The sequence below is a fragment of the Canis lupus genome, chromosome 20, assembly GCF_003254725.2.
Source record: "Canis lupus dingo isolate Sandy chromosome 20, ASM325472v2, whole genome shotgun sequence".
NCBI lineage: Eukaryota > Metazoa > Chordata > Mammalia > Carnivora > Canidae > Canis > Canis lupus.
In genome coordinates, this window is record NC_064262.1 from 20,173,640 (window position 1) to 20,199,434 (window position 25,795).

Sequence of the window (25,795 nt, forward strand, 5' to 3'; positions counted from 1 at the left end):
CATCAGCATAGCTTCTTCCAGTCTACTCTTTCTCTTTGACCTCTGCTACTGCCATTTTGGCTCCTGTTGCTCTGAGCCCTCCGTCTCCCTCCTAGAAGGACCCCTGTGATCACAGTGGGCCCACATGGATAATGCAGCTCATCTTGCTATCTCAAGGTCCTTCATTCAATTAGATCTCCACTCAGTCCATTTTTCCATATAAGATAATGTTTTTTTTCAGGTTTCAGGAATTAGGCATAGATATTTTTGGGGCCATTATTCTATCTTTTTCTATCTAACACAACACCAGAAGTGTTTAGGAGAGCAGTCATAATCAGAATCATTAATATTTCTGCAGCAAAATGTGTATACATTCATGCCAAATCATGTACATCAGTGGTTAGCAAGCTATAGCTTCTAGGCCAAATCCCACCTGTTTTGTAAATCCATTTTGTTAGAACACAGCCCCTCCTATTTGTTATGGCTGCTTTCATGCTACAGTGGCAGACTTGAGCAGTTGTGACCTGCAAAGCCTAAATTATTTCCTGTCTGGCCCTTTACGGAAAAAAGAAATGTGCTGACCCCTGGTATAAGTAATATCTCTAAATGGTTCAGATCAGCTTTGCCACCAATTGAATTTTCCACAAACCTAAAGAAAATCTTTTGGTTTTCAAAATTCCTGAATTTTGGAAGTAGAAACAAGACTACTTGTTAATGATTGAGCAGAGGACTTGAGTCCAGATTGCCGTAAAGCCCATGCTTTTTTTTTTTTTTTTTTTAAGATTTTATTTATTTATTCTCGAGAGACACACCGAGAGAGGCAGAGACATAGGCAGAGGGAGAAGCCTGTGGGGAGCCCAGTGTGGGACTCGATCCCAGGACCCTAGGATCACCACCTGAGCCGAAGGCAGATGCTCAACCACTGAACCACCAGGTGCTCCAAGCCCATGCTTTTAATCCAAACAATCCTTGACCCCATCGCCTTTGCATTTAAGGCAAGAGTATGGTGTGACTCTTTACTGGACCCATTTTAGGGCTCAGACACCAAGAGTCTTGGAGCAGAATGTGGCCCTGGGCATCACCCCCTCCTTGGGTCTGAAGATAATAGTCCAAAGGCCACTTGGGACTAGAGGTGTGGTGGCTAGAGCAGTGATTTCACAGCCGTGTACCTGAGAGCCTTTAGCCAGAAGCGTACATTCTGATCAGCGAGGTCACCAACATACCCTGACTCCCCATTGCCTCACCCAAGCTCCTTCACTCATTGACATTCCCGGCTTGGTCCCTGAAGGCATTTGAGATCCAACTACTGACCTCTCTCCTCCCTCCTATCCTATAGAGGAAGAAAACAAGGTCTAAAAGAAGCAGCTAATATAAGGTTACAGAGAAAAGAAGTGGCAGACAGGAGACCAGAACCTGGTTCCCCTGCTCTCTCTTCCAGTTCCCTTTACTACGCTACAGGTACTTGGTCTTGGCGCAGGGCCAGCTGTGATTCATACACACGGCCTTTACTGGCTCGCTCCTCCTGCCACGTCAGTCCCCTCCTCTGCTTGACTTGGTTTTCCCCGCAGGTCACCAGTAAATCACTTGCCTAAACAATCATCACCTTTAAATGTGCAGTGGTCCCAGATGTTGTAATCTCTCTTGGCTTCCTTTGGTACTCTGGAGAGAAATTTCCTTGGAGATCTTCCAAATTTGGGGCTGAGAACTTGTGATCACATGAGTTTCAGACTGTGCCAGACTTGGGCTTTCAAAACCATCACAGCTCACCTTTCCCCTAAGTCAGGGTTGAGCTGTGGCCTGAGGAAAAAGGTGCCTGAGTCTGGGCGGGGTCAGTTCTAGGTGGGGTTCTGGGGTCTTGTTAGAAGGAAGAACTTTTGGCCCTGGGATGATGATCCACTGACATCATCCTCCCTGAGGTCATTCCTGAAGGGATTCCAGAAAGAAAAAAAAAAAATCTACCTTAATGAGAAAGGGTATAAAATCTCTTCCAGCTGTTGGACTTTTGTGAGGACGATAAAGTTCCCTTTCTGAGCACTCCTCTGGCTTGAACTTAGCCAAACCTCCTCCATAAAGTATCCACCGTGGGGAAACAAATCACTTTTTAATTAGAATCCTTAACGATAAGTTCAGGGATAGGGCCAAGAACACCCTGGTATGCTCCATTACATCTTCCTCTTGAGAGACATTGCAGAGAGCTGGATGTTTCTAGAGGCTGAATATCTGTTTTTCTCTGCATTTGAATGTAGGTATTGTTTTCATTGCTATTATTACATGCTTCAACAAGTATATGGTCATTGATATAGATTGGAAGTTGTACCTGGAAGGGTCTGGTACACAGAAGAAATTTAAATTCCCCCATGATTTCTATCCACTGATCCTCCTCCAGTCATTCTAAATGAACATACTACCTGAGTAAAAATAAGGAGCTTCTCTGTAGATGCACTTCCACACCAAGGCTTCCAGCCATTCCCTTCCCTTCCACCATATTGTCTCCAAGCATCTCTAGAGGGAACTTGTTCAGAGCCACTGTTTGGAATTCAGACTATCTTACTGAAGCTTGATTTGCTACTTGGATAATTACTGTAATGATCTCCACCATTCAATAAAACCGTATTTTTCTGGGGTGCATGCGTAGATGTTTTGCCAAAAGCCCAAACTGAGGGAGCCCTGTAATGTCCTGTAGCCCCTTGATATTTCGTACGGGCTACTCGTGTTGGTGGGCATTCCGTCATATCTGCCCTTCATCTGGGTGAGCCCAGAGTTTCTGTGAGGCTCCTGTGCCTACTATTTGAAGTCTTCATTTATCCTCCAACTGTGCTTGTAGGTGCCTGCTAAGTACGCTAGGCTCTGTGAGGAATAGTCTACTCCCTTTACTATAACTATTATGAGTATATAAAGCTGACGTTGGATTTCTTCCTACACACCAGGCACCATTTTAAGTACTTTATATGTATTAACACATTTAACCTTCACGAGAATCTTATAAAGTAGGTACTACGGCATGATTATTCACATTTTACAGAAGAGGAAACCGCATCAAGGAAAGGTTAAGTAACTTGCCAAAAATCACACAGCTAGTGAGCCGCAGCATGAAGCAGGACTCTAACTGGTTTGGGTCCCAAGTCCATGCTTTTAACCATCGCACCCTATGAAGATTAAGAAGGGATGCTTTCTACCCTCAACTTTGGTACAGCAGGGCTGCAAACGCAAATGCTGCCCGGGAGCAAGCAGGAGATGGAAAAGAGAGAAATAGGCCGGCTGGGCAATGTGGGGAAACAGACAGCTCCACCTTTTTTCAGGGGGCAACTGCTGCACAGACCCAGCCCATCATCACCCTGTAGGCCTAGCAAGGCCCTGCTCACCCGTGCTTCAAGAGAAGCCAAAAACACAAAGGTTTGAAAGTTGAACTCTCTAGCCATAAATGAATGAATGAATGAATGAATGAGTGAATGAATGAATAAATAAATAAATAAATAAATAAATAAATAAATAAATTTACGTTTACCAAATATCTGTAAGCTGGGATGAGTCTGTGGGTTGGCAGTTTGCAAATCCAAATCATATAACCCATATATGCTGGTACCCATCCTGTAATGGGGACAGTGCTGTGCTCGAACAGAGGCACACTGGGGAAATGGTATGGGAATTCAGAATAACAGAGAAAGGTGACATCTACATGGCACTAGGGTAGAAAAAAATGGCAGTTCCGGTGGTCTGTGACAAGGGGCTGGATTTGTAAATGCAGAGAGGCCCTTGTAGGGCACGTAAGGGGAATCAGAAGTTCTGTTTGGCCCCAGGGAAGTCTGGTAGTCGTTAAGTGTTGAAATGTGCTGTACTGGTTGGTAGGGAGCCAGTGGCCCCCCCAGGGGTCCTCGACCAGGCCTTTCCCAGAACCAGGAACGATAAAGGGTTAATGCAGGGCACCACTGACGTCCAGTCTGCTTGGTCAGTGCTTCTTTGGCTCCTTGTCAGATACTTCAACACCGCTGCCCTTGACTGTAGAGAGGGTAATGGAGCTAAGGCTGGCCCTGGGGAGTCAGGCCACGCATAGTGACTCCGGGTGCCAAGCCCAGGTGTGCGGACCCTGACTCTGGAGAGCCCTAGAAGGTGTTCCTGCAGGCCCGGACTTGGCCGTGCGTTGGGCCTTTCAGTTCTGAGTCAGGGAGTGGAGGAGGGGAGCCCTGGTCACAGGAATTAGGGCAGAGGCAGTGGGAATGCAGTGGGAAGGCGCAGGCCGAGGAGAGGCAGGGCTGGTAGAGACGCACAGGGGCCAGTGCAGCCACGGCCGCTTCCGGATCGAAGCCCAGGTGTGGTGCAGGTGGCATTACCAGATACCTGGAGCTGGGTGTGGTGGAACGGGCGAGGAATAGAAGTAATCTTCGGGACAGTTCGGTTTTGAACAACTCCTGGAACTTTCAGGCCGTGTGTATCACTGCCTGTGTTTCCCAGGAGGATAGCCCACGGTCCCAAACAGGAACTATATACATCCACCTCCTTGCCCCTTCCCCAGAAGTAATTTCTTTAAAACATATCAAAGCTTTGAGAGAAAGAAGCACGGGACTGGCAAGTTGTACCTCAGAGGATGAAACACTAGATTTGGGAGCTTTGTCATAAAAAGTCCAGGTAGGAGCAGCCCGGGTGGCCCAGTGGTTTAGCGCCGCCTTCAGCCCAGGGCTTGATCCTGGAGACCTGGGATCGAGTCCCAAGTCAGGCTCCCTGCAAGGAGCCTGCTTCTCCCTCTGCCTGTGTCTCTGCCTCCCTCTCTCTCTCTGGGTCTCTCATGAATAAATGAATAAAATCTTTACAAAATAAAAATAAAAAATAAAAAAATAAAAAGTCCAGGTAGGCCTCGCTAGAGGCAGCTCAGGAGTGCAGGGGGTAACGTTTATGGAGGGCTTGCTCCCTTCCAGGCACAGGCGAGGCTTTATGCAGATTATCTCATTTGATATTCAGAGCAGAAGGGCCCTATGAGCTAGGTTACTCTGACTATTCCCATTGTATTTAGTTTTATTGTTTTATTATTCCCATTTTAAAGATGAGGCAGCAGGGGGTCCCAGGAATGTCACATCTATTTGTGGGAACCGTCCAAAGGAAAGACGAGGACTTGTAAGGCAGACTTGATTCACTTTATGATGTGTTTTCAGAGAGCTCCCTAGTTCCAGGGGATGCTATTGTCATGAGTCGCAATTCCAGTGTTTCTACACTCATCTCAGAACTGCGGCTTTTCATGAGCGCCCAGCCCTGGTGGACTTGTCTTTGAGCCTTGTTGAGGCAGCAAGCGCACAGCTTTTCTTAGAATTTAAGGCGCCTTCCTGTAAATTTTACGTACTATTCAGAGAACTTCCATAGGAGGGGATATGTTTATTTGTTATGACAAATCATATTAGGGTCAACCCTTGATGACACAGTGGCTTCTACGTGTGGGGTCAAGTTGAAAAGCATGGACTTTGTTTTGTGTTTTGTTTTGCTTTGTTTTGTTTTTGAAAAGTATGTACTTTGGAGTCAGAGAGACCTGAGTGCCCATTTTATGTCCATTCTTTACTGGCCCTATGACCTTGTTCCAGGCATTTAAGCCTTCTGTGCCTCCGTTTCCTTGTATTTCATGCCAGCCTCATTGGATTGCTAGAAGATGCAGTCTTTTAAATAAATGCTTTTTTCGGGATGCCTAGTTGGCACAGTTGATTAAGCATCTGACCCTTGGTTTTGGCTCAGGTCGTGATCTCAGGATCGTAAGATCGAGCCGTGTGGGCTCCATGCTTAGCTCAGAGTCTGCTTGTCCTCGTCCCTCTGTTTCTACCCCATCCCACACTTGTTCACTTGCTCTCTCCCTAAAATAAAGAAAATACTTAAAAAATTAAATATATATATGCTTCCCCCCTCTATTCTCTCCTATAATTCTCATATTTTTCGCCTATATTCTCTTTTTTTTCCACTCCATTTCCCTTTTGGATATAACCTAGGCCAGGATCAGCAACTGTTTCTTTTCTTTTTCCAGATCAGGAACATCTTAGACTTTGGGGGCCCTACAGTTTCTGTTGCAACTATTCCACTAGTTTCTGTAGAAGAAAAGCAGTCAACAGACAGGATTCACAGGTAGATGTGGCTATGTTCCAATAAAACTTTATTCATAAAACCAAGCAACATCTGATTGGGTCCATGGGCTGTAGTTTGATAACCCCTGGTCTAAACTGAGTGGTTTTGGGGACTGCCCTGGCAAGTTTGGGAATGAAAAGTGCTCTGCTGGCAAGGAAGCCGACTTCCCGATGGGGGGAAGGATTCTAAAGTGCTGCTTTCTCAAACATCCCTCACGAACATGATGGGAACTCTGTTTCTAAGGAAATGCACAAAAAGGCCTTAGGGATTTCTGAAACAGCTTCTAGAAGATGAGATTTTAATCACTTTTAATGGTTCTGAGATTAAACTGATCAGATTTACTTTCAAAGAGGTACTTGTAAAAACAAACAACAAAACAAAACCGTTGGGCATTGGGATGTCTGCCACACCGAGAATGTGCTCTGCTTTATGGCTTCCGGAGGACAGAGGGACCATTGCATCCCAATGGGGCTTTGCTCACTGCCTGCTTTTCTCCCACAACTCTGTTGCAGGACCATTAATGCCACCAATGTCCATGGTCCCTGGGGTCTGATTCTACTGGCTCCGGTGCATTTAAAAAAAAAAAAAAAAAAAAAGAGCGCCAAATAGGCCTTCTGAGGCTCGGACTCAAAACAATAAGGCAAAAAAAAAAAAAAAAAATTCTCCAAATGTGCGGGGTTTCTTTAATAATATATGTGGCAGCATTGGGTGTGAGCCACCGTAACTCCAGCTCCTGGGCTCTGAGCTCCACCCCTGCGTTTACACCAAAGCCATGCTTCCCACAGATTGCTCCCCGCCAGTGACTGAGTGGATACTGGGGCCCACTTATTCCTGGGATTTACAGACTCTTTGGATGCTGACTTTGGCTCTAAACCTTCTTGAATTTTCCTTAGTCTACACAAATCCTAGGATGCTTTTCTCTACACTTCCATTCTCTCCTTGGGGCAGGATCAGATGGACATAGTTGTCTGAAGTCTCTCCCTTCCCTTTCTCTCATGAGTGTTTTCCATAATAAAAACCTTGTCTGTCTAATCCCATCTTGGTATCTGTCCCTCAGAGGACCTGGACTGGCACAATATATACTTTAAAAAATACATGAACCCCCAGCACTAGAGTAAGAAGGCCCTTTCTGTGATAGCAGCCACCTCTTACAGAGAGAGCATTTTGAGTCCCCAGCATCCCTGCCTTAGTTCGGGTCTCCCCAGGAGACTGCAAAGACTGGGACTTGACTATAGTAGTTAGTACGGAAGACAACTGTGGGGATCAGCAGCAGGAGAGTGTGCAAGTGAGACAGGAAGGACCCAGAAGCCAGTAGAGGCTGTGTTAAAGTCACTGTCATGGACGACTAAAGCTGAGTCCTGTGGGGGGGTCCCTAGGAGACCTCCGAGTTGTACCACTGAGGGAGGGGTGGGCAAGGAAGCTGGGTTGGATGGTTTTTCCATCCATTCCTATGTGCCATTGGTTGGGGGCAGATCCTGGGGGTATTAATTCCCCAACACTTCAGTCTTCTCTGAGCATGGGCAGAGCATGCTCTCCTCTCTAGTGGAAGCTCTCAGGGAGTCACAGGTGCTTCTACTAGGAGGCCATGGGTGTAGGAACAGTGAGTGCCAGGACTCATGGATGGAGCCTGCCAGTGTTTGCCCCAACCTTCATTTTTAGGTTATGAGGTTCTGACCCAAGGCGTGCTCCCATGACCTAAACACTGTCACCTTCCAGCCACGGTGATGAGTTTGGGTCCCCAACTCAAGCTGGACCAATCACAGTCCTCCCTGGAACTTTCACTAGCACTATCAGGGAAGGAGATATTTGCTTTTGAGGTCAAGAGGACTATACGCCACCAAACGGTAGCTGGCAGCCGTCTTGCCCTGACAGTGGAGCAACTGCCCTGAGAATGAATGAAGCCAGCATAGAAGAAAGTAAAGTGAGGGAATGGAAACAGGCAGAGAGGGGCTGATGCTTATTGGTGACATTACTGAAATGTCTAGATCCAGCTGTGCCTGAAGCCAAAGCATTTCTGGGCTTTCTGATCTCAGACTGATTAATTCTGTTCTTGAAAAAAAAAAAAAAAAAAAAAAATAATTCTGTTCTTGCCAAAGCAAATTTGGGTAGGGGCTCCATCATTTAAAAACAACAAGATTCTGATATGAGTAGACTCCTCTCCCCCAAGGGTATTATTTTTAAAATATTTTATTTATTCATTCATTCATGAGAGACACAGAGAAAGAGGCAGAGACAGAGGCAGAGGGAGAAGCAGGCTCCCTGCAGTGAGCCTGATGTGGGACTCAATCCCAGGACCCCAGGATCACTGCCTGAGCTAAAGGCAGACCCTCAATCCCTGAGCCACCCAGGTATCCCTCTCCCAAGGGTATGAATGCGGACTTGAGAAAGAGGAAAGAACTATTTCTTAGCGTAGAATCTTAGTTTCATGAGAAGACTTGCCCACAAGATATGATCTAGATAGAAGATAGAAAGAAGAAATGGAAGATAGAAATGGCCCTGAAGTGAGGCATAGCAGGAGCTTTTAGCAGACATCACAGGCCACAGATTTTAGAAGGACCCCTTCCCAGGTCCTATTCTTCTCAAAAGAAAACTTCATGGAGTGACATAATGGAAGCTCTTACGTTTGTCGTTTGAAGCTTTTCAATAATCATAAAGTAAATGAGCACGTCAGGGCTAGATTTCCAGGTAGCCATGCCACAGGAGTGTGCTATTGGAAAACTATTTTCACCAATATTTCATTCCATTTATTATTGAAGAATTCTCTGAGCTTGACTTTTTTACTATCAGTACCCATCTCCTAAAATTACTTCTGTGGCTGAGGCCTGTAGTTATATGCTTTTTTAGCCAGAGTTCTGAACTTTGCATAAAGAGTACAGATAATTTGCCCTTTGCAAGGTTCAAATAGTCACTGTGTAAGACCTCCCAGTGAGGAATGTTACCAGCCCCATTCCCATGTTAAACCCCTAACCCTCAATGAGATGGTATCTGGAGATGGGTCCTCTGGGTGGCAGTTAGATGGAGAAGAGGTCATGAGAGTGGAACCCTCATGATAGGATTCGTGTCCTTATAAGAAGACACACAGCTTGCTTGTTCTCTCTCTGCACATGTATGCAGAAAGAAGAGGTCAAAGGAGCACATCGAGAGATGACGGCAGTCCACAGGCCAGGAACCAAAATGGACAAGACCTTGATCTTGGACTTTCCAGATTCCAGAACTATGAGAAAACAAATTTCTTTTGTTGAAGCCACTGATTCTATAGTATTTTGTCATGGCAGCCTGAGCAGACTGAGACAGAGGGGGAAGTGGATCTCACTGTAAGTGGAAAATGAGCCCAGGAGTAGGTGGCTTTTTGTCACCATCTCCAGGTCTACAGTCAGAGGTAGTGCTGCTCAGCACAGCCACATGGCCACAGTTGGTGGCTGCGGAGGGTGTGGGACCTGGAGATGTCTACCGTGGTTTCTCGACAGGATTGGTAAGGATATTTGGGGTGGGACAGTTCTTCGAGAGGGGCTGCTACATGCATTACAGGATGTTTAGCAAGCCTGGCCCTTGTCCACTAAATGCCAGTGGGGCCTCCCAGCCATGGGGACGAACAGAAGTACCTCCACACATTTCCAAACTCACCAACGGGAAGGTAGTCCTGCGCCTAATTGCAACCAACTAGAACCGCCACGTTCTGAGCGTTTAGTCCTTGCTTTATTATCATTCTAATAGTTGGCGTGTTAAAGCTTACCCCGTGGTCAGGGCTGCCCAGGGAGTTGTAAGGGGAGAGCATGTCATTCCTTCCGTATTTGATGAGAAGGTGTCCTGGTGCTGTAAGATTTCCAGGGCTAATCAGAGGTAGTAACATCTGAAATCCAGGCCCTGGAGAGGCAAAATGGCATGTGTCCAATGGGTATGCAGTCAGTATTGTACCTTGACAAATTATTTCATTGATTTCTCGCTTCCAGACAGAAACATTAAACTTATGAGGAGTGTCACCTTTTTCCCTAGCTGGCCCTCTCTCATTTGTCTTCTGAGTCTGTGCTCTCAGAAATACCTTCCTTAATTAGTCTTGCTGCAACTTATACCACCTTCTCCTTGCCTGGGCATCCGTATCGTATTACGCTCAGAGACATTAGAACACACAGGGTCTACAGATTGATCTCTGGAGTTAGATTATAGGTTCGAGTCCTATCTCCGTCCTTATTAATCGTGAAACTGTTAGTTGTACAACTAACAGCAATATACTTTTTTCCTCCTGTCTATAAAACAGGGGTAGCAGTAATAGCTCCTATCTCAGGTTGTCGGGAGGGTAAAGTGAAATTCCTGGCATTTGAGGGATGAAGAAGCAACAGTTGCCCAAAAGTCTTCTTGCACAGAACATTCTGTGGCTTCACCAAGGTGCAAGATACTCTCAAAGTTCTCTGCCATTTTGGGGTTAAATTATTTAAAACTCCAGTTTAAAATGCAAATATTGGGAAACTCCTGGAGCACAGAGTTGTGTGTTATCTTTGTATCCTTTGCATGAACGCATGGAAGGTGGGCACCAATCGACTGTGGAGTGAGCAGTGTGTCCAAAGGCTTTCTTTGGCCATTGTGATGGTACCGATAATGGCAGCCCACCTCCACTGAGTACATACTGTCACGCTGAGCTCCAAGTGTTTTACATAGATATTGAGTTATTTAATCCTTATGAGGTAGACAGTTTTATCATTTCCATTTTTTCAGGGAGGAAACTGAAGCTGCAGAGAAATTGATTTGCCCACGTTCACACAGTCGGTAAATGTGACCTCAGAAAAAGACAGAGCAGCCTGGGAGGGAAGCAAAGCTCTGTCCTGAGAACCCTGGCCTGCTAACAGCTCCCCGGGGCCTGGGTGGGTGGGTGCTGAGTGGCAGAGTGGATGGTGGTGGTGGGTGGGTGGTGGCTTTCCTCCAAAGAGTGATCGCACAGGATGTCATCTGTTCTCAATTTCCACTCTGGTTGTCCTCCGTGGCAGTCCTCCAGCCCAACACACGTGCTCAGGCTGTTGGCCAGGAGCTAAATTTATTTGCAAGCTTTGGGTTCAAACAGGTACATAAATTGTATGTATATACCCTCATTCCTCAGTTTAGCCTGACACAGCTGAGTACCCATAAGGTTTTCACAGGCTATGTATTCCCAGGCCTAAGCCATCAACCCCGTCAGACGGCCTCCAGCTGGCCCCCCTTGCATTGCCCCCCAAGCACACACCAGGCACCTTGATGGCCAAAAACTGGCGCATTTCCACCCTCACCTCTAGTGAGGGCTTCCTGATATCCCAAGAACCTAGAACTCAGTCCAGCCTTCTGTCTGAACTCTGCTCAGCTTAGTCCTTATGTCCTGTTCTCTCACAGCCTGACCTCCTCTGATCCTTGTGATTCATCCCTCTCATGCTCCTTCAGGCTTTTCCATTGCTCCCAAATCAAAACCCACTCCATTCAAGGGATTTATTACTCTCTTTACCCTGGGGTTCTCGCCCATCTCTGTGGGCTCCCACCAACCTCCCTCCAGTGCCTCCCTGCATCTTCCTGACCTTCCTTAGTTTCTTATGAGTGAACAGGATATTTTGTTGTCGCCAAGTTGGGTGATCACTTTTCCTTCACTATGAGGGAATAGTCTTCCAGTGATGGACGACGAGCCTGTGTCCACCAATAGGCTTTGCTGGAGGGATCCCAGCAAACCGCTCATAGTGTAAATCACCTTCTTAGAAGTCTCGTCTACCATGGAGTCGGTTCCCACGTTTGTGTTTCCTTCAGTGCCATCAGGTGTATGGCTTTCAGAGGCTGTTTTAGGGAGGCCCACATGACAGAAATTTCAGATGCTCTTTCCACATTTGAGAAAAGACTCCATTCCCCCCAAACACAGGGCTTTTGGGTTTTTTGTGGGGGGGGGGAAGGTTAGCCAAACAGCCTTGAGAGTAGGGCCTTAGTTTTGCATCTTCTGCAGAATTTGACATTTGTTGAACCGAATGGAAAGGGGTAAAGTCTGGTTAGGACATTTCAGAGGATAAGGAGGAGGACGTGCTAGCTAACATTGGTAGCAACCCTAACCCGCAGTGAGTGCTTTACAATACACGGCATCTGTTGATAATCCTCCAAACAATTCTCTGAGCACATATTTTTTATCCCCATTTTGTGAAGAAGAAAACAGACCCAGAAAGGGTGAGCAGGTTACCTCAGGCCACACAACTCGTCTTGGGCAGTGGTTGCATCATAACTCAGGCTTTCCATTCCTTCTACGGTACTGACTTGCTGATTAAAGTCAGGCCATCGTTGTGTTTCAGCTTAGATAGATCCATTTGCTTTTCCCTGTTCCTACAAGACCCTGTTTTCCAAACCTCTAGTGAGGGCTTCCTGATATCCCAAGAACCTAGAACTCAGTCCAGTTTCAAATGTTGTCAGAATTCAGAAGTTTTGAAAGGCTGGTAGCTACCCAGATTTTTTTTTTTTTTAATGGAATTCTGGTAGTAAGTAGTCAGTGTTTGGAATCCACTATCTGAACATTCAGGAGAGTGTCGGAAACGTAGCTGAATAATTTACTGAAGTTTCGTTCACATGTGCCTGCATTATGAAATTCCAGTCCTTTTGCTTTTTCAATCATGGGAAATATTTGGGGTTGAGCTATATCTAAGAGGGAGCATTTCTTTCTTTATTCAAAGGAGTTTAATTTTTTTGTTAAATACTGAAATACATTGAGGGGGCCTTACTTGCTGCAGATATGGAAATGGGACCACTTGGGTTATATGTTACCAGTTGCCAATCTCGCACGCGCTTCCACAATCTGTCTCCTTTCAAAGTATGACAGTTGGCAGAAATTCTCCAGCATATGAGACTGTGATTGTTTCCCGACATTAAAAATCAGCCTTCAGATCATTGTTCCCACATCTCTAGCCCCGTCCTCCGCTTGCCTCTTGCACACAGCTGTAGCTCACCGGCATCCTCGGGCACGGAGGAGACCCCCTCGGGTGTGCACACTGGGGGCATCGGGTTTGATGCTCTCTACCTTCGCTCTGGGGTGGCTAACGGCTGCCATCCCCTCATGTAGAGAATCCATCAGCTGCCTGGAGAAGGCAATGAAGCATGTGAGACCCAGGAACTAACTCTATTTCCTAGCAACCGGGGAAAACCATTTCTCCTCTGTCAGCAGGAATGCTCAGATTTATGTAAGCTACAAACGCCCGTTATCACTATAATAAACCATATATTTGCAGGCGGTATTTACAGCCAGCTAATCGTGGCACTCCATCCTGGCAGCCCCCGGCTTGAGGGCTTCCTATTTGGAGCCCCCCAAAATACGATTAGGTGGATGCTGAGTACTAATTTAGTTAACAGCAGTGCCTGACAAAGCTACTAACCGCCTAATTATGAAGGAAGATTACTGATACCATTAATTGAATGGTTGTAAAACTCTGGTAAAGTCAGATGGTAGTAAAGTCCATTTTCAATTTACTAGGCTATTAAAAGTATTTCCGGCTATAAAATAAACAGACACAAAGCATACTAAACAGGCTAATATGGAAACATAAAAAGAGAAGGGAGAAGCTTGTCGTAGCAATTAGTGGTCGTGATTAGCTGTGCCACAGACCCGGTGGTGGAAATTAAAGATTAATTTATGACAGCGCTCTGGCGAGGGAGATCTGCTGGTGACTGTTCGGCCTACAGGTGGGCCGGGCACTTGTCGTTTCGGTTGCCAAAAAAAATCATCTCTGACTTAGGCAGTGCTTCAGGCTTCTGTGAGACTGTTTGTTAACCTGTAACTGAAAGCTGCTTCATTGATACAGTCCCTCCTTTGGAGCCTCCGTTTCCCTACAGGACTGAGCTGGTTTAGGGGCATTGCAGCTGTAGGAGACCCTAAGGGGACCTGTTCCAACATCACATCCTAGCAGCCGGGATCCTTACTGATCCTTAAATACAGTTCATCTGTTCATGGTGTTCCTACCTGGACACACCTCTCCACTCGCTCTTGGGGAAACTCTTCTGGTTTCCACATTTTGGAGAGTTCTTTTAGAGAACCTGGTCTCACTTGCCATTCATCCCCACTGCCTCTTCTTGTATTTTTAGTTGACCCAGCTGGTAGGTTCCTAGGGAGCTCAATAAAGGTATGTGGTCTAAGGGAAGGGAAAGCATTCCAGGGCCGTGAAGCATGTCACATCTTGGTCAGTTTCACCTAGAAGGTGTGGGAAAGTTGAGAAGAGGTTACATAAGAACCAGTTACTATGCACAAATAACAGGAATGACGTTTGGTGTGGAATTTTGTTATCAAAACATCTTTCATGTTCTGATGTCCAGAAGCAGTGATCAAATAAGCTGTTATAATAATAATGCGTATTACGCCACTCTTGCTACTGAGGAGATCGAAGCTCAGATAGGAGCGCTGACCTCTTTCCAGGTCCCAAAGTCAGCAAATGACAGAGCTAGGAATAGAAGCCATGTCTCTGGCCCAGGCTCGATGAGTCGAACACAGGAACTCCTTTGGGGGTTAGTATTGGCCTAAAACCCTACAAATGCACTAAAGTACTTATTTGCAATATGAATGCAGATAAGAATGCACCGTTGGGGTGGAGGGGACTCCTTAGACTCCATTTTGAGAATGATGTGTGACATGTAGCTTCATCCAATGAAGTGAAGACGTTATGCTCCAGCAGAGCTTGGGTGCATTACCTTTTTTCCAGCTTCTTGGATTGGACAATTGGGGATTGCTTCACCAAAATTTAGCCACCCCATCACTTTCTTGTTTCTCCAGCCTAGATCTGAGCTACTCAGAGTGTGGTCCCTGAGCCAGCAACATCAGCACTCCCCAGAGCAAGGAAGAAATGTAAATTCATGGGCCCTACCCCAGATGGGCTGAATCAGAATCTGTTCCCTAACAAGACCTCAGGTGTTTTCTGGGGGTGTTTAATGCACAGTAAAGCTTGAAGAATGCCTCTCCAAATGTTTCTTCCTAAATTATCCCAGAGTAAGAATCATCTGAGGTATTTGCTGAACACATAGCCTCCTTGGCCCCTGTCTGGAGCTTCCCCACAGCAATGGGTCTAGATGGGTCCTTGGGCTATGTGGGTAATGCTTTCAGGGGTTCCTTTCCCTGAACAGAAGTCAGGGTTCTCTGCTGTAACCCTGTGGTTCTCAGTCCCAACTGTCCATTAGGATTACTTGGCAAGCTTTTCAAAAATACTGAAGCCAGGAATGTACTGAGAGCAATTCCACTCCATTGGGTGGAGGTGGAGCCCAGGTACTTTCCCTGATGAAAGAAAGTGATTCTGATGTAAAACCAGTGTTCATAGCCACTGTCTCAATCATTGGTTCTCAAAAATGTGGTCCATAGACCAGTTGGAAAAACATGACCTGGGAACTTGTTAGAAATGCAAATTTGGGGGGCTACCTCCCAGACCTACTGATTCAGAAACTCTGGAGGTGGGCCCAGTTTTATGTGTTTTTTAATAAGTTATCCAGACAAGACTGGCTACATAATTTGTGGGGCCCAATGCCGAAGGAAAACACAGGGTCCCTTGTTCAGAAATTAAGAATTTCAAGGAGGTGTCAGCAAAGCATTGAATAAAACATGGAGTCCTCTAAGCACCCATGAAGTCAGCACTGCTTCCAAGTGATTCTGGTGCATGCTAAAGTTTCAGAACCACTTGTCCAGATTTTTCTCTAGGTTCAAGCTTGTGTCCAGGGGTGATTCTCAGGACTTAGCATCCATTGTCCCTGGAGTAATGATAATAACAGTACTATTCACTGATCATTTGTGAGATACCAGGTTTGGCATTTCCCACACATTATTTCATTCAAATCTCAACACAACCCCGGGAAGCAGGTTCTGTTATCTTCGTTCCCCTTGTACAGATGGGAAAACTGAGGGCCAAGGCCAGTCGCCATTGGTTGGTTGACTGTGTTGAATATCAACTGCATATCCCCTCCTTACAATTCTTCTTGCTACAGTAATTGTCAGCCCTGAGGCCATCTTTACTCATAACTCTCTAGGTGAGGACAGATTGGAAGAGGAGGGTCTGAAAAGCTTTGCTCTCATAGGATATAAAAGTCTATAATCACAAGTCTTCTACTTAATGTTTTACCAATAGGGAGCTAGAGGCTAAGACAAGGGACAGAGCTAGTTAGTTAGTGACAGTCAGGATTTGAATCCAGAATCTTCTGATCTCGAGTTCCTCCTACTGTTTGAGGCTGCCAGAGTCCTACACACTCATTTACAGGACAGATAATGTTCCTCTTCTGGTAGTTCTGAAAGAGAGGGGAAGAGTAACAAGCCAAGGAAAGAAATGACATCTTCAGAGGGCTAGAAAAAGTGAGCAAGGAACAGCAAAATACTCTAGAGAAGACTTGATTAGAAGAGAGAGGACACTAAAGTGAAATTGTCCCATCGTTGTCAGCTGGGCATCCCTGAGCAAATGATTTCACCTGAGTCTGATTGTTCTCAGATAATAGGAGTATAATAACTACCCACCTTTATTGGGTTATTGTGAAAATTCAATGAGACCATGGTTTAAAAGAGCCAAAGTGTTTAATATAGTATGTGCTCCATAAAAGATGGCCACTTGTGTTATCACTGGGGTAGCCTTTGCTCCAGGCCATGGGATTGTGAAGGAAAAGTCTTTGCTCTACCCCTCTCCCCATTCCTTCCACCCGCTCCCCCCCCCCCCCATATCTGCCTTCCTTACAGTGGTGTTAAGTAAATAAGAAAATTCTGGACTATTTCAGGTTCTGTCCCAACTCCACCACTGTCACTTAGACTTTGGACTTGTCTATCCCCTGTTCTAGGTCTTGGTTTCCTCAGCTGATAGTAACAGGCTTGGACCAGTGACCTATGAGGCTCTAAGATGCCCTGCTGGCCTCTGAGCATCACAGGATCCATTTGCACTTGAAGCCTTGTTCCTGAGCACATGGTCTCTTGATAAACACTTGAAAGCTGAGACGGGAGAGATTCCAGAGGCAGGTGGGATTAAGGTTTGAATCTGGTCTCACCCAGCTATTTACTGGAAGAAGTGTGGGAAAGTGGAAAGTCCTCCCTCTACATGCTGAGCCTCAGTGGCCTGGCTTCAAAGGTTTTCCTGGCATTTCCACGAAGACCACGAGGATCCCTGACTTTCCATGAGCCCCAGAGCTGAATTCTGACTACCATAAATTATGGTGCAGCTCAATTCATTCCTGTCTCCCTTTTGCCCATTGGATCCCCCAGGAAGCCAACTCCGAGCTGCCATTGGTGAACAGGAGGCAACGTCTGTGGAAGAGAAGGGGAAAGGAGGGGTGGGAAGAAAAGGGGAGAGGAGGAGGGAGGAGAACCAGGCAAAGGGAGAAGTGGAGCTGCAATGCTGTCACGAAGAAGTCCTCAGCCACCTCTGCAGGGTATCTTCCCCTGGGAGTTCCCCTCAGAGTCATCTGAGTTGGAGCTGGAGTGGGGGGGGGGGTGTTGGGCCCTGACGCCCCCTTGTCTGTCAGTTGTTAGAAGCAGCCCCCATGGAAGGGGACAGGCTTTGGAGAGGAGGCAGCTCTGACTGGCTGCCTCTTTCCTTAAGGGGTATTTGGATAGCTCCGTGCCATGTCCACCACTCCTTTTTCCAATTAGTGCACCTTGGAAATGCAGACCTCCTAATCTTAGTCTTTGCAAGTGCTAATTGGGTGGAGGCTCTAGAGTCTCTAGTTTTTCACCAATTTGTTCTTTTCCTCTTGAAAATAGGTCGTAGGCACCTGGGTGGCTCAGCAGCTGAGTGTCTGCCTTTGGCTCAGGTCGTAATCCCAGGGTCCTGGGATCTAGTCACACATCAGGCTCCCTATGGGGAGCCTGTTTCTCCCTCTGCCTATGTCTCTACCTCTCTATCTATATCTCTCATGAATAAATAAATAAAATCTTCAAAAAAAAAAAAGTCACACTGGGAGTCAAAGCTGGCTGAGAGTTCAAGCAGAGGGAGTGATATGGGATGATCTTGTCCCAATACTGACACTAAGAGCCCTTAGTTGCTATCAGTTACTGAATACTAACTATATTCAGGCTGAGGATGACTCTCATTTTCTTTAAGGTCCTTTCACAGATCTAGTGTGGTGCTGTGAGCGCTGACTCTGCACCCAGTGGTGCTAAGAGCAGCCCAGTCAGGAGCGCCTGGCCTGGGAAAGGCCAGAGAGGCTTGTTCTGGAGAGAGCAGCTACAAGGCCTTTTGTTTCCCACATCTTGTGTGTAACAACCAAAGCTCTGCTCAGTAGCATCCGTAATGGTGGAGATGAGGTTGTGTGTGTGTGTAAATATCAACCTTTGACCGGCCTCATGAATATTAGAAGTGTGCTGTCTTTGGTGAAACTAAAGCCGATACATGGATCGGCTCAGGTCCCTTAGAGGCATGCACGTGTTTTCATGAACAGGGTATAAGAATTCAGGGAGGTCTGTAAAGTTGGCCCCAAGATAATCACGAGGCACAATCACTAAATGCCTCTGTAAATGTTCATGCCGAGGGGGTGGTTGTGACAAAAGAGGTCTTGTGAACTGTTTCATGCTTGCTTGTTAATAAAATAATCGTTGATAACTTTTCTTCTGTGTGGCAGAGTCCATCTCTTTAAAACACAGAAAAGAGTCCTATGTGCCATCGCTCGCCCTGGTCACCTCCAGCTTCCTCAGCAGCTGCTCCCTGTAAATCCGTGAAAGAGCATGGGGGCTGTCCCTCGACCACATTCTCTCTGGTCCACTGGCACCTGGGCATTAGGCCAGCCACCGTCTGCGTGTACTTCATTTAATACCCATGGCAACACGAGGAGGTAGGCGCTATTGTTTATATCCACTTGATTAGTGAGAAAACCAGAGCTCAGAGCGATGCACTACCCCCATCCGAGGTCCTCACAACAGACCAAAGTGGGATGTGGATCCCTGCTTGTTTGTTTCCCAAGCCTGCTGCCTGCCAGAGGGTTGTCTGGGGCGGCAGGAGGGAAAATGAAGTGGGCCTCGTGCTGTTCAGCTGGTCCTTCTGATCCCCTGTCACTGTGTGCTACAGTAATATTAGGGAAGTGGCCATTCTTGCACATCTGGGTGACTCATTTCTAAAGGATTTTGGCCAGCTCATGGGTCTTGAATTTCACCTCAGCCATGAGAGCTTACTTCTAAGATTTTATCAAGCAGATCAAAAGGCCAATATTTTCACCTGAATGAACGAATGAATTTGAAAAAGCTCATTTCTGACTCTGTAAAAACCAAGGCCTGTATCTGCCTATGGCTCCATCATGAGCCATCCATGTGACCCTGAGCCAGTTCCTTTAACCTTTCCGCATTAATTTACTTCCTTAAAAAAAAAAAAAAAAGATTTTATTTATTCATGAGAGACACACAGAGAGAGGCAGAGACATAGACAGAGGGAGGAGAAGCAGTTTCCATGTGGGGATCCTGATGCGAGACTCAATCCCAGGACCCCAGGACCAAGTGTCTGAGTCAAAGGCAGAAACTTAATCACTGAGCCACCAGGTGCCCCTTAGTTTACTTCTTCCAAAATGGAAATCATCCCTCCTGCCAATTTATGTCTGTGATTTGGGTGTGTGTATGTTTTAAGAAATATAAAGTAGGACCCTAAGATGATGGAACTCATCGTGAGAATGCTCAAAACTGGCAAAAATATCCATAGAGGATGCATCTGCTGTCCAGAAAAGAGCATCAGGAAGTGTGGGCTTTCTGAGCCTTTTCAGGAGTAGAACTGGCCTGTGGCCTGATAGAAAGAGCTTTGGAATCAGCCTGTCCTGGTGTCAAAGACGATGGCAGCACCATCCCTCACCCCGCCATCCCCTTGGCACTCACCATTGCCATGTGTCCCCTATCTGGAGCTTTCTCTGGCCACTGGAGTATGCTCAGCTTATAGACAGGCATGGCTGGGTATGCCTAGGGATGATGCCCCTGACAGCAGCCCCGACCAAAGAGGAATGGGGGTTGGTGGATAAACACCCGTGTCCTCGTCCCGGAAGCATGTGCTCCATAGTCTTCCTGTGGTCTCCGGCTGGCCTGAGCCCTAATCGCCCACAGAGATACCCTAGGCACTAATGCATTCCCTTGGCTTTCTTCTCTGTTTCATCTCTTCATTCCTTTCCCGTGTTCCCTGGGACCACCTTGCAGATGAACTCTTTGCTCTCAGATACTGATTTCAGGGTCTGCTTTTATGGAACCAAGATCCCTGGTTCAGATCCCTTCTCTGCCACTGACCAGTTCTTCGTCTTTGGGCAAATTACTGCAGCATCCTCACCTAGAATAGGGAGATGGCGAACAGAGAACACATCTCACAAGACGGTTGTCAGGATTCCAGAAAATATCCTGTGTAAATGGTTTAGAACAGCATCTGGCATATGGCAGGCGCTCAGTCAATGCTACCACTGTTGTTTTTTATTATTGTAATTATTCGTATTATAATTGATAGCTCCTGAGATTCCCTTGGCCAAGTCTAAATCCATTCTGAGCGCTCTAAGCCCTCAAACCTCCGACTTACTCTGGCTGAGTCTCCCTGGTTATTACAGGGCATCTAATTCATGTATTCATTTAACATATCTTTAGCAAATGTTGACTTAACACCTATTATGTTGAAGACACAGTGCTACGGTGGATATAAAGAGTAAGATGAGGTCACTGTCTCCAAGGAGATAAGACATATCCACACATAGTTCCGGTCTAAGATAAATTGTGATATGTGCTCTAGTCTACCTGCCAATAAAGCAGAAAGTGAGTCGAGAGGAAAGTGAGAATCACTCTATCTGGTGGAGGAGGAAGTGGTATTGGAGGTAGATTTTGAAAGTTGGGTAGAATTTCAACAGAGGAGAAGGAGGAGAGAGAATGTGGTAAAAGGAGGAGTCTGGCATTCTGAAGAGAGCTCGTCCGTTTACAGAAGCACCAGTTGATGGATGAGTCCTCTTAGCTGAGGGGACAGCAGATTCTCATGATAATAATAATAATAGTAATAGTACCTTTCACTTACATAGTACTTACCATGTGCCAGGAACTACTGTAGATGTGCTATACATGTTAACTCAATCCTTACCTTCAAGGTCAGTTCATTGTACAGATAAGGAAACTGAGGCACAGAAGAGTCTAGTGTCTTGCCCAAGCTCACTCAGATGCTACGCGGAAGGCTGGCATACAAATCCGGGCGGTTTGGCCGCAGGGTTCACACTGTGCACTACATCTCAAGAATGACACCTCTTCAGAACTTTAAGGGAATGTGTTGCCGGGATGTTGACAATGGAGTACAGCCTGTGAAAGAAAACCCCAGAGCCCCATAGAAGAGGTCTCCAAGGGATCAGAGGGCTCTGGAAGTTGCAGTTACCCTGACAACGCTCGGCTCAGGCCAGCCACACCCCCAGGCTCACTCTCACTGGTTCCCAGCCCTGGCTTTGCCCCTGCACAGAGTCCCCTTTCCCCTCGGGGCCTGCGGGGAAGTATCCATGGCTTGCGGTGGGTGGCTGCGGTTTGGCACTTGGGACCCATGTGTAAGAGGAGCTCCCTGGGGCAGAGGCATGTGTTTGTCTCCAGAACTCAAGCCCCAGAGAGCCTCAAATAGGTGGTAACATCACTGGCTTGATCCAAATCCAAACAGGGCAGGGTTTTCCTGTTTGTTTGTTTGTTTGTTTTTCCTCCAGCAGGGAGAGGAAAGAATGTGCCCCGGGCTGCTAATTGGATAGCGAAGTGACCGATTTATTATTTTCTTATCCATGCTGAGCAGAGCTATAGGAAATCTCTGGGGCGAGGAAGGACACGGTGGGGAGTCTCTGGGTCTCTTGGAGATGGAGTTCACAGTTAGGACCAAAGCTGCCAGCTGACATGTTTTCTTTGGCCTGCCCAGCATTTAAAAAATGTTTTTAAATAGATGCTGACATTTTAAAACGGGGGAGATTATACATGAAATCCTGCATTCCTGGCCGTATTGAGAAACTGGAAGATCTGGGCTCAGATCCCCCAAGGTAACAGTCTGGGCTGCAGAGCTGGGTCTGCCCCTTTCTGCAGATGGCCGGGATCCCCACCACCAGTTTCACTCAGCAGCATTAGCTCTGCGGCCCCCTCCACATCGGAGCCTGTGACCCCAGAAGGAAGAGAAGGTGTCCTCCTAGGACACCGACCCATCTCAGGACAGGCACTACCGTGCAGTTGTGGTTCAGCAAGCAGACCAACAGCCAAGGCATCCTGCGAGAGGTGCTTCTGGAGTCAGTTTAATGGCAGATTAAGTTGCCCATTACGAAGCCATTAGAACACAGCGTGATGCATCACTGGGTAAACGAGAGGGGCTGAAGTCAGAGACAGGTTCCTGGAGCGCTCCAGCCAATTTACTTCTGCTTCCCCCCACCCCCACCCCCACCCCTAGGCAGATGAGAGTAGAGACTGTAAATCACTCGCTATGCAATGGCTCATCATAAAGGATATGGAGAGAAATTAGGGGAGGCAAGAGAAGGAAAAGCAGTGATGAACAAGGCAGGGTTGTTACGGCGTGATTGAAGACAGCAAGACGGTGCCTGTGAAGCTGCTGGAAATCCAACTTGGGCTTCTGGCCTGATTTTGGCCATCCTGCACTAACTGGGAAAGCCACCATCCAGGCTACTGCTTTGCCCCAGAAGGCCCGGGGCTGGGGGTGGGGTGGGGGGGTAGAGCTGGGGGCGAATACGTGGCTGGAGAACTTCCCAAGACAGTGCCTGATGGTGCCAACTACATGGAATGTGAAGTCACTCAGGAGTCTCTTAATCCCGCTTCTGTTGCTTTGGGCTGTGTGACTTTGGATAAGTTACATAACCTCTCTGAGTCACATTTTCCTCATCTCTTGGATGAAGTAAACATCCTAAATGCAAAAGGTGGTGCTGGAAGTCATTGTAGGCACTCGCCAGGTGATGCTCTCTTCAATGTAATATAAAAGCTATAAATTGGATGATCCCTAAATAAAGGTAGAGTTCATGACCCCTAGCTCAGGTGGCACAGTCAGTTGCACAGGGACGTCACTGGCAGGTTCCCTTTTGTTCCTCCTGAGGAATGGAGGGAAGGCTTTCCCCGTGCGGGGTTCTCGGAGTGTCCCAAGCAGCCACACAGGCTTTCCATGAGGCTCAGGTAGGCAGTTTTGAATGGGAGAGCTCCGTGGAAGAGGAAGCTGCCCTCAGCTCACTGTGCTGCTCCAGGACTCCCCAGCACCGGGCAGGAACAGCCCCCATCCAAGCTTGTTCTCTCCCCTCTCCCCCTGCTCAGGGCCCTGGGATGCTGACCCCAGCAGCGCCTTGCTCTTTGTCTTTGTTTGGGCTTCCGCCAAAGCAGAGCCTTAGATGAGGACTTGAGGACTGCTGGTTTCTCAAGAGGTCAAGTGAACGGGGAGCTGCCATTCAGATCCCCCTTCAAGGAAGGACTGGTGGCCTGGGCAGGGCAGTCAGCTCCTTCAGAATCTGCCCCAGCTGCAGAGAGAGCAGCTCTAGTGCCTGAGGTCAGGCCCTCCCTTCTGGGGGCTGCTAGCATCCCCTCTGCTCCCACAGCCTGAAGGGGTGGACATGGTGAGGCCTGGCCATGCAGCCCCAGGGGGGCTCGCCCCAAATTCCCCGAAGCTTTGTTGGTCCTGCACCGCACCTCACCTTTTCCCTCTATCCAGGGCTCCTTCCTTCTCTAGGTTTCCTAATAAAGATCTTGCCCAAAAATGCGGCCCAAGAGTCTGCCTCTAGAGAATGCAGGTCGTGGTAGGTTGGTCTCCGGACTCAGGAGAAAAGGCAGCAGGGAAGGCAGGAAAGGCAATGTAAGGGTGTGTTGTCAAAGCCAAAGGTGCTGCTAGGACCCCGAGAATGGGCCAAGACCTCCTGGCATTTGTCCACGAGCTGCCCACGGCCCCACATTCCTGGGTGTCACCGTGGACTGGCTGAGAGGGCTCCCCACCTTCTGGGAGGACCCCAAGCGGAGAGTGGGTGCACTGGAAATGGGATGCTGTCAGCATGAGTCTGAGCTTTATGACGCATCTCACTGCAGCTGGGGCTGAAGTCAGCAGAGGGTGTGGGGTGGGGGGGCATGGCATGGGACACCCCAAACATGTTAGGCGTGGCTTCCAGGGCCCAGTGGAAGCCCCAGCAGGAGTTCAGAGTGAGGAGGGGCCCGTGATTTCTCCCCTGTTCCTTGCTGCCTCCACAGCAGCACTCAGGCAGAAACTCTGCTTCCCGCAGCCCCGGGGTGCCAGCTCGTCCCACAGCCCCGGGGTGCCAGCTCGTCCTGGGATGGATCAGAAACCCCAGCCCCCCTCACCCCTTCTGGCTGAGGAACAAGGGCCTCCCTGGATTGCTGGTCTCGGGGTGTCTGCCCCCCCGCCTTACTGCTTCCTTTCCCCCTGCCCTCACCTCTGTCCATGGTCTCCTCAGGAAAGGGTCTCCGGCTGGATGCTCTGGGGACCCTGATTGACAGGATGGACCAGGCCACCTCTCGAGGACGACACAGCCTTGTCTCTGAGTGACCCTCCGGGCCCCGTGAGCCCCCAGCCGCAGCTCCTCGTCTCTCCTCCCTCCCTCCCTGCCAGTGTGGGTCTCCCCACAGCGTCTGCTCACTTTTGAATCTCTTTCTTGTAGATAAATTTATGTCCTCCTCCTTCACGGCTTTGCCTTTTGATTCGGAGGAGGAAAAAAAACCCATTTCTATAAAGCTATTAAATGTTTTCCTTTCACAGACACCAGTTTTGTACATCAGAAGCGCGTTGCCTTTCATGACTATTGAATTCTCGGAAATGGGCTTCAAGTGCCTATTTCAGGAGTTAAAATCTGAACATCAGCTCTTTTTCCCTCTGTGCATTCCTGCCACGCAATCCTAATCCTCTCCGTGATGGATCCCTCTGGCTGGGTAGAAGGAGGATCATTTAAAGGAAATGTGAGAAAGGAAGAGGAGTACTCCATTTCAAGAGATTTTTCTCCCAGTAGTTATTTTCCACAGGTGAGAGGCAGTGAGACTGGCAGCAGATTTTTTCAGTGAATATATAACCACTCCTCCACCCTGGGTCCCCAACACACGCATTCTCCAGGAACGCTGGAACACCCTGTGAGCGCATTCATTCAGCACATGCTGAGTGCCTACTGCATGCCAAGCAGCCAGGTCCTGAGAACGAGGCATGCGATTCCTTGCCCCTGCCATGGAGTCTATATCTAGGCTGCGTGTTAGAGATGAATCCAGTGATTCACACAATGTCACGTTGCAGTTTTCTCTTTGCACTTGCTCTTCCGTCTGCCTGGAATGCTTTCCCCTTGGGTACGCACGTGGCTTGCTCCACATCTCCAGGGGTTTTCTGCAGTCCTCACTCTTCCCGGAGGACCTCCGGCCACCCAGCATTCTTGCTCTCTTTTCTCTTTTGTTTCCTTGTTGATGGTCAGTCTCTGACAGAAAATAAGCCCCGTGAGAGTAGAGATTTCTCTCTCTCTTTCTTTTAAAGTCTTTTTTTTTTTTTTTTTTTTTTTGTTCTCTTTAGTAATCTCAGAGCTGAGAAGAGTACACGGCACATGGTAGGTGCTCAGACAATGCTTACTGAATGAGTGAACTGTACCAAGTACTAATAAGTGTGGGGCTCACAAGGACTGGAAAAGGAAGGCTCCTGGGTGGAGATGCCGATGGGGCTAATCTAAGAAGATCCGGAGCAGTAACCAGGCCTCAAGGGGAAGGGACTGATTACAGGCAGGAAGCCCGAGCTTGGGCGGAGGCCGGGGACAAATGGGAGCTGAGGGGCTTCAGGAACTAAAAGGAATTCAGTGAGGTCAAAATGGAATGGAATTG

The 25,795-nt window shown here is 47.6% G+C and overlaps 1 long non-coding RNA gene across 1 annotated transcript; it reads right to left on the minus strand.

The window, feature by feature from the left end:
• Nucleotides 1-8,243: 8,243 nt before the first annotated feature.
• Nucleotides 8,244-25,738, minus strand: LOC112666067 (uncharacterized). Its single transcript, XR_003140699.3, has 4 exons — nucleotides 24,382-25,738; nucleotides 21,078-21,289; nucleotides 9,806-9,936; nucleotides 8,244-9,286 (listed from the first exon to the last, which is right to left on the minus strand). It is a non-coding gene; the product is annotated as an uncharacterized LOC112666067 (long non-coding RNA).
• Between the last annotated feature and the right edge of the window lie 57 nt (nucleotides 25,739-25,795).